The sequence below is a fragment of the Arachis duranensis genome, chromosome 4, assembly GCF_000817695.3.
Source record: "Arachis duranensis cultivar V14167 chromosome 4, aradu.V14167.gnm2.J7QH, whole genome shotgun sequence".
In the NCBI taxonomy this organism is placed as follows: domain Eukaryota; kingdom Viridiplantae; phylum Streptophyta; class Magnoliopsida; order Fabales; family Fabaceae; genus Arachis; species Arachis duranensis.
In genome coordinates this window covers 43,014,489-43,023,739 of record NC_029775.3, presented here as the reverse complement: position 1 = coordinate 43,023,739, position 9,251 = coordinate 43,014,489, and the positions used below count along the sequence as shown (strand labels likewise).

Sequence of the window (9,251 nt, the reverse complement as noted above, 5' to 3'; positions counted from 1 at the left end):
TCATGAGGTTTGATGCCATAATTGGTGCATATTAGGATAGAATGAACATCTCATGATTTTGAGCATAGCTTTGATGTGTTTGGTTGATTTATGATAGGTGAAGAAAGCTTGGAAAAGGGTTGAAGCAAGAAAGAATGGCTAGGAGTAAAGAGAGGACAATGGAACAAGTGAAATTGAACCAAGAAGCAAAAAGTTGGACTTAAAGTTAGACCCCTAACTTGAGGGCTAACGTTAGAAGTGGCAAATTTCTTCCCTGGGCACTCAACGTTTGCGCCAACGTTAGCCCCCTAACTTGGAGGCTAACGTTGGCACATGAATGCTACTCACTGGGCACCCAACGTTTGCGCCAACGTTAGCCCCCTAACTTGGAGGCTAACGTTGGCATAAGAACTCCTCTCTGGCCACACAACGTTAGGGTCAAAGTTAGACCCCTAACGTTGGCACCAACGTGAGTAGCAGCAAGGTGATGCTTGCTGATATGAAAAGTTGGCCTCAAAGTTAGACCCCTAACTTTGAGGCTAACTTTGAATCCAACTTTGCAAAAACTCAAATCCGGTTCAATTGGTTCACTTGGGTTTCTCTCCAAACTTCAAGAGCAATTAACCAAGGCCTCTTTCAACCCAAATCCACCAAGAGCAAAGGCCCAACTCAAGGCTTGAAGATCATTTGAAGAAAGTGTATAAATAGGCTAGAATTCAATTTAGCCGGGGAGCTTCCCTTTTTAGTTTTTAGAGAGTTTTCTTCTTGGTTTTGGGAGCTTGAATGATCTTTATTTTCTTAGTTTAATTGCTTTCAAGTTGAATTACACTTGCCTTGGATCTTGGGTTGGAGAATTGAAGAAATTCTGTTTCAATCTCAATCTTGGATCTCTCTGTTTATGTTCACTGCAATTGAATTTCCATTTCGGTTACTTGCTTCTCATCTACTCTCTTTACAATTTACAATTTCTCTGCTATTGTTCTTGTTGGATCTAGGAAGGCATTGAGATCTAGACTTGGTTTTCTAGTCTCTGGGTCCTGAGATCTCATTTTACCATTTCAATGCAATTTACAATTCTCTTGCTATTGTTCTTGTTGGATCTAGGAAGGCATTGAGATCTAGACTTGGTTTTCTAGTCTCTGGGTCCTGAGATCTCATTTTACCATTTCAATTCTCTGTTTCTTGTTTTTTTTTTGTTCATTTTACTTGTCTATTTGAATCCGATTCAACCCCAATTCCCATTTACTCTTCTGTTTGATGCAAATTAATTTCTCTTTGTTTAATTCCTGCAAATCCAAGTCCCAATCCCCTTTACATTTCAAGCCATTTACATTTCTTGTCATTTAAGATTCTTGTAATTTACATTTCTTGCTCTTTAAGTTTCTGCCATTTATGGCCAACGTTGGAGCCAAAGTTAGACCCTTAACTTTGGCACCAACGTTCAAACCAGAAAACTTTGCCAACTGATATGAAAAGTTGGAGCCAAAGTTAGACCCCTAACTTTGGCTCAAACTTTTACTCCAACTTTGTGCAAAACTCCAACCGGTTCAATTGGTTCACTTTGGTTCTTCTTCAAACTCCAAGAGCAATCATAATCCTTCAATCCCTGTGGGATCGACCTCACTCCCGTGAGTTTTTATTACTTGATGCGACCCGGTGCACTTGCCGGTTAGATTTGTGTGTTTTGGGAGAAATTCATTTTTCCACCAAAATATCTCATCACAACTCATTCATGCCCTATAAAGCCTGAAACACTTAACACACAGATTACGGCATCGAATGGAATAAAGGAGAATTAAAATGCATAATTAAAAGTCTCTAGGAAGTAATTTTCAATCATGTAATAATTTCAGGAAGGAAATATAAATCATGCTAAATTAATGAATAAGTGGGTAAGGATCATGATAAAACCACACAATTAAATGCCAGCTTGGATGCCAGTTTGGGTGTTTAACTCCAGCTTTGGTGCCAGTTCTAGCATTTTACGCCAGAAAAGGGGTCTCTGGTAGGCGTTTAAACGCCGGTTTGGCCCATCAAATCTCGGGCAAAGTATAGACTATTGGTGCACGTAAATTGTGATCATCAACAATGGCGCTAATAGACTTGGTGCTCTCAAACGTGAATCACACTTTGTCACAACTTCGCACAACTAACCAGCAGGTGCACTGGGTCGTCCAAGTAATACCTTATGTGAGTAAGGGTCGATCCCACGGATATTGTTGGTATGAAGCAAGCTATGGTCATTTTGTAAATCTCAGTTAGGCGGATTTAAATGGTTATTATGGATTTCGAAAATATAGATAAATAAAACATAAAATAAAGATAGAGATACTTATGTATTTCATTGGTTGGAATTTCAGATAAGTGTATGGAGAAACTGGGTTCCTTCTGAATCTCTATTTTTCTACTGCTTCATCCAGTCATTCTTACTCCTTTCCATGGCAAGCTGTATGTAGGGTGTCACCATTATCAATGGCTACTGCCCATCCTCTCAGTGAAAATGGTCTTCTACGGTTTCTCGCATGGCTAATTAGCTATTGGTTCTCGATCATGTCGAAATAGAATCCATTGATTCTTTTGCGTCTGTCACTACACCCAACACTCGCAAGTTTGAAGCTCGTCACAGTCATTCAATCCCTGAATCCTACTCGAAATACCACAGACAAGGTTTAGACTTTCCGGATTCTCATGAATGCTGCCAATGGATTCTAGCTTATACCACGAAGACTCTGATCTCACGGAATAGAAGGCTCGGTTGTCAGGCGAGGGCAACCATGCATCGTGCATCAGGAATCCAAGAGATACACACTCTAGCTCTCGCTTTTAGAACGGAGGTGGTTGTCAGGTACGCGTTCATAAGGACGGATGATGATGAGTGTCACGGATCATCACATCCATCAGGTTGAAGTACGAGTGATATCTTAGAACAAGAATAAGCTTGAATAGAATAAAAGAACAATAGTAATTGCATTAATTCTCGAGGTACAGTAGAGCTCCACACCTTAATCTATGCTGTGTAGAAACTCCACGATTGAGAAATACATAAGTGATGGTCCAGGCATGGCTGAATGGCCAGCCCCCAAGGTCTAAGAACTAAACATCCCAAGATGTCTAATACAATAGTAAAATGTCCTATTTATACTAGACTAGCTACTAGGGTTTACAAAATTGAGTAAATGATGCAGAAATCCACTTCTGGGGCCCACTTGGTGTGTGCTTGGGCTGAAAATATTTTGCTATCAGATTTTTGCTCAGGTCCTTCAATTTCAGTCAGAAAATACCTGAAATCCCAGAAAAACACACAAACTCATAGTAAAGTTAGTATAAATTATCCGCTCATTACAACATCAAACTTAAATTGTTGCTTGTCCCCAAGCAACTGAAAATCAAATAGGATAAAAAGAAGAGAATATACTATAAATCCCAAAATATCAATGAATATTAGTTCTAATTAGATGAGCGGGACTTGTAGCTTTTTGCTTCTGAAGAGTTTTGGCATCTCACTTTTTCCTTTGAAGTTCAGAATGATTGGCATCTCACTTATTCTCCTAGTTAAGTATGTTGATTCTTGAACACAGCTACTTTTATGAGTCTTGGCCGTGGCCCTAAGCACTTTGTTTTCCAATATTACCACCGGATACATAAATGCCACAAACATATAACTGGGTGAACCTTTTCAGATTGTGACTTAGCTTTGCTAAAGTCCCCAATTAGAGGTGTCCAGAGTTCTTAAGCACACTCTTTTGCTTTGGATCGCGACTTTAACCACTCAGTCTCAAGCTTTTCACTTGGACCTGCATACCACAAGCACATGGTTAGGGACAACTTGATTTAGCCGCTTAGGCCTGGATTTATTTCCTTGGCCCTCCTATCCATTGATGCTCAAAGCCTTGGATCCTTTTTACCCTTGCCTTTTGGTTTTAAGGGCTATTGGCTTTTTCTGTTTGCTTTTTCTTTTTCTTTTTCTTATTTTTTTTGCCTTTTTTCTTTTTTTTTTGCAAGCTTTTGCTTTTTCACTGCTTTTTCTTGCTTCAAGAATCAATTTCATGTTTTTTTAGATTATTAGTAACATTTCTCTTTGTTCATCATTCTTTCAAGAGCCAACAATTTTAACATTCATAAACAACAAGATAAAAAATATGCACTGTTCAAGCATTCATTCAGAAAACAAAAAGTATTGTCACCACATCAATATAATTAAACTAATTTCAAGGATGAATTCGAAACTAATGTACTTCTTGTTCTTTTGTAATTAGGCACATTTTTCATTTAAGAGAGGTGAAAGATTCATAGAATTATTCATAGCCTTAAGACATAGTTACTAAATACTAATAATCATGTAGTAAAGACACAAACATTGATAAACATGAAGCTCAAAAACCGAAAAACAGCAAATAAATAGACAAGGAGATTAAGGAATGAGTCCACCTTAGTGATGGTGGCACTTTCTTCTTGAAGGACCAAGACCAATGATGTCCTTGAGCTTCTCTATGTCTCTCCCTTGCCTTTGTTGCTCCTCCCTCATAGCTCTTTGATCTTCTCTAATCTCATGGAGAATGATGGCGTGCTCTTGATGCTCCACCCTTAGTTGGTCCATGTTATAACTCAAGACTTCTAGAGAGGTGTTGAGTTGTTCCCAATAGTTGTTTGGAGGAAAATGCATCCCTTGAGGCATCTCAGGGATTTCTTGATGATGAGCTTCCTCATGCGTCTCTTGAGATCCATGAATAGGCTCTATTGTTTGCTCTATCCTCTTCTTAGTTATGGGCTTGTCCTCTTCAATGAGGATGTCTCCTTCTATGACAACTCCAGCTAAGTTGCATAGATGGCAAATGAGATAAGGAAAAGCTAGCCTTGCCAAGGTGGAAGGCTTTTCGGCTACTTTGTAGAGTTCTAGAGGGATGACTTCATGAACTTCTACTTCCTCTCCAATCATGATGCTATGAATCATGATGGCCCGATCCACAGTTACTTCGGATCGGTCGCTAGTGGGGATGATGGAGTGTTGGATGAACTCCAACCATCCTCTAGTCACAGGATTAAGGTCCAGTCTTCTCAATTGAACCGGCTTGCCTTTTGAGTCTCTTTTCCATTGAGCTCCTTCCACACATATGTCCATGAGGACTTGGTCCAACCTTTGATCAAAATTGACCCTTATAGTGTAGGGGCGTCCATCTTCTTGCATCATAGGCAAGTTGAATGCCAACCTTACATTTTCCGGACTGAAATCTAAGTATTTTCCCCGAACTATTGTAAGCCAATTCTTTGGATTTGGGTTCATACTTTGATCATGGTTCCTAGTGATCCATGCATTGGCATAGAACTCTTGAACCATTAGGATTCTGACTTGTTGAATGGGGTTGGTAAGAACCTCCCAACCTCTTTTTGGATCTCATGTCGGATCTCCGGATACTCATTTTTCTTGAGCATGAAAGGGACCTCGGGGATCAGCTTCTTCTTGGCCACAACTTCATAGAAGTGGTCATGATAGACCTTTGAGAGGAATCTCTCCATCTCCCATGACTTGGAGGTGGAAGCTTTTGTCTTCCCTTTCTTCTTTTTAGAGGTTTCTCCGGCCTTAGGTGCCATAAATGGTTATGGAAAAATAAAAAAGCTATGATTTTACCACACCAAACTTAGAATATTACTCGCCCTCAAGCAAGGGAAGAAAGAATAGAAGAAGAAGAAGAAGAAGAAGAAGAAGAAGAAGAAGAAGAAGAAGAAGAAGAAGAAGAAGAAAAAGAAGATGAAGAAGAAGAAGAAGAAGAAGAAGAAGACATGGAGGAGAGGGAGAGAGGGGTGTATTCGGCCAAGGTGGAGAAGAGAGGGTATTATTGTGTGAAAAAGAAGAAGGATGGAGGGGTTTATATTGTGGAGGGAGAGGGTAGTAGGTTCGGTTATTTAGGGTGGGTTTGAGTTGGAAAGGGATTTTGAATTTGAAGGTAGGTGGGGTTTATGGGGAAGAGTGGATGGATGTGAGTGGTGAAGGGGTAATTGGGAATAGAGATTGAGGTGATTGGTGAATGATGTTTGGGGAAGAGTGTTTTTGGATTGTGTGAAGAAGAGAGAAGGGGAGTTAAGGTAGGTGGGATCCTGTGGGTCCACAGATCCTGAGGTGATCCTATAGGGTCCATAGATCCTGAAGTGTCAAGGATTTATCATCCCTGTACCAATTAGGCGTGTAAAACGCCATCTGTATGCAATCCTGGCATTTAACGCCAGACTGCAGCATGTTTCTGACGTTAAACGCCACTTCCATGCTTGTTTTGGGCATTCAACGCCAATTTCCAGCATGTTTCTGGCGTTGAATGCCACTTCGATGCTTGTTTCTGGCGTTCAACGCCAGCCAGATGCTCCTTACTGGCGTTTAAACGCCAGTAAGATCTTCCTCCAGGGTGTGCTTTTTCTTCTGTTATTTTTTATTCTGTTTTTAATTTTAGCAATTATTTTGTGACTCCACATGATCATGAACCTAATAAAACATAAAAGAACAATAAAAATAATGATAAATAAAAATTGGGTTGCCTCCCAATAAGCACTTCTTTAATGTAAATAGCTTGACAGTGGGCTCTCATGGAGCCTCACAGATATTCAGAGCATTGTTGGGACCTCCTAACACCAAACTTAGAGTTTGAATGTGGGGGTTCAACACCAAACTTAGAGTTTGGTTGTGGCCTCCCAACACCAAACTTAGAGTTTGATTGTGGGGGCATTGTTTGACTCTGTATTGAGAGAAGGTTATCGTGCTTCTTTTCCATTTTTGCAGAGGAAGATCCTTGAGCTTTAAACACAAGGTAGTCCCCATTCAATTGAAGGACTAGCTCTCCTCTGTCAACATCAATCACAGCTCTTGCTGTGACTAGGAAGGGTCTTCCAAGGATGATGCATTCATCCTTCTCCTTCCTAGTGTCTAAGATTATAAAATCAGCAGGGATGTAAAGGCCTGTAACCTTTACCAACACGTCCTCTAACAATCCATAAGCTTGTCTTATTAACTTGTCTGCCATTTCTAATGAGAAAGTAGCAGCTTGTACCTCAAAAATTCCCAGTTTTTCCATTATAGAGAGTGGCATAAGATTTATGCCTGACCCCAGGTCACACAGAGCCTTCTCAAAGGTCATGGTTCCTATGGTATAGGTTATTAAGAATTTACCAGATCTTGTTTCTTTTGAGGTAAAGTTTATTGAACCCATGTATTTAGTTCACTAATGAGCAAGGGAGGTTCATCTTCCCAAGTCTCATTACCAAACAACTTGGCATTCAGCTTCATGATAGCTCCTAGATATTGAGCAACTTGCTCTCTAGTTATATCTTCATCTTCTTCAGAGGAAGAATAGTTATGAATGGCAGAAGGAGGTTCAATGGAATCTCTATGGTCTCCATATGAGCCTCAGATTCCTTTAGGTTCTCAATAGGGAACTCCTTTCTGTCTGGGGGACGTCCCATGAGGTCTTCCTCATTGGGATTCATATCCTCCCCTTCCTCCTTGGATTCGGCCATATTGATAATATAAATGGCCTTGCACTCTCTTTTTGGATTCTCTTTTGTATTGCTTGGGAGAGTACTAAGAGGAGTTTCAGTAACTTTCTTACTTAACTGACCCACTTGTGCCTCCAAATTTCTAATGGAGGACCTTATTTCATTCATGAAACTCAAAGTGGCCTTAGATAGATCAGAGATTATGTTTGCTAGGCTAGAGGGGCTCTGCTCAAAATTTTCTGTCTGTTGCTGAGAAGATGATGGAAAAGGCTTGCTATTGCTAAACCTGTTTCTTCCACCATTATTAAAGCCTTGTTGGGGCTTTTGTTGATCCTTCCATGAGAAATTTGGGTGATTTCTCCATGAGGGATTATAGGTGTTTCCATAGGCTTCACCCATGTAATTCACCTCTGCCATTGTAGGGTTCTCAAGATCATAAGCTTCTTCTTCAGAAGATGCTTCTTTTAGTACTGTTGGATGCATTTTGCCATCCATTCAGACTCTGAGAAATCATGTTGACTTGTTGAGTCAACATTTTGTTCTGAGCCAATGTGGCATTCAGAGCATCAATTTCAAGAACTCCCTTCTTCTGAGGCGTCCCATTACTCACAAGATTCCTCTCAGAGGTGTACATGAATTGGTTATTTGCAACCATGTCAATGAGTTCCTGAGCTTCTGCAGGCATTTTCTTTAGGTGAATGGATCCACCTGCAGAGTGGTCCAATGACATCTTAGACAATTCAGACAAACCATCATAGAATATATCCAGGATGGTCCATTCTGAAAGCATGTCAGAAGGACACTTTTTGGTCATTTGCTTGTATCTCTCCCAAGCTTCATAGAGGGATTCTCCTTCTTTCTGTCTGAAGGTCTGAACATCCACTCTAATCTTACTCAGCTTTTGAGGAGGAAAGAACTTGGCCAAGAAGGCCGTGACCAGCTTATCCCAAGAGTTCAGGATATCTTTAGGTTGAGAGTCCAACCATATTCTAGATCTATCTCTTACAGCAAAAGGGAAAAGCATAAGCCTGTAGACCTCGGGATCAACCCCATTGGTCTTAACAGTATCACATATCTACAAGAATTCAGTTAAGAACTGAAAAGGATCTTCTGATGGATGTCCATGAAACTTGCAGTTCTGTTGTATTAGAGAAACTAATTGAGGCTTTAGCTCAAAGTTGTTTGCTCCAATGGCAGTGATTGAGATGATTCTTCCATGTATTGGAATTTGGTGCAGTAAAGTCACCAAGCACCTTCATTGCATTATTTTTGGCTGCGATCTCCTTTCTTTTTTGAAAGTTTCTCTCAGGTTTTCTCTGGATTATTGTATTTTAGCTTCTCTTAGTTTCTTCTTCAGAGTCCTTTCAGGTTCAGGATCTTCTTCAACAAGAATGTTCTTGTCCTTGCTCCTGCTCATATGAAAAAGAAGGGAACAGAAAATAATAATAGGGATCCTCTTTACCACAGTAGAGAGATTCCTTTATGTGAGTAGAAGAAAATAAGAAGAAAATCCGAACACAGATAGAGGGGCGAAGAGGGTTCGAATTTTGAGTAGAAGAGAAGTGTTAGTAGATAATTAAATAAATAGAAAAAGAAGAGAGAGGGATGAAATTTCGAAAATTGTTTTTAAAAAATGGTTAGTGATTTTCGAAAATTAGAGAGAGAAAAGTAGTTAGGTGGTTTTGAAAATGATAAGAAACAAACAAAAAGTCAGTTAGTTAGTTGAAAAAGATTTGAAAATCAATTTTGAAAAGATAAGAAGTTAGAAAAGATTTTGAAATTGATTTTGAAAA

General features: G+C 39.7%; 1 non-coding gene across 1 annotated transcript; it reads left to right on the top strand.

Moving 5' to 3' along the window:
* Positions 1-8,243: 8,243 nt before the first annotated feature.
* LOC127747409 (small nucleolar RNA R71) lies at positions 8,244-8,350 on the top strand. The gene has a single exon (XR_008009208.1). It is a non-coding gene; the product is annotated as a small nucleolar RNA R71 (small nucleolar RNA).
* The last annotated feature ends 901 nt before the right edge of the window (positions 8,351-9,251 follow it).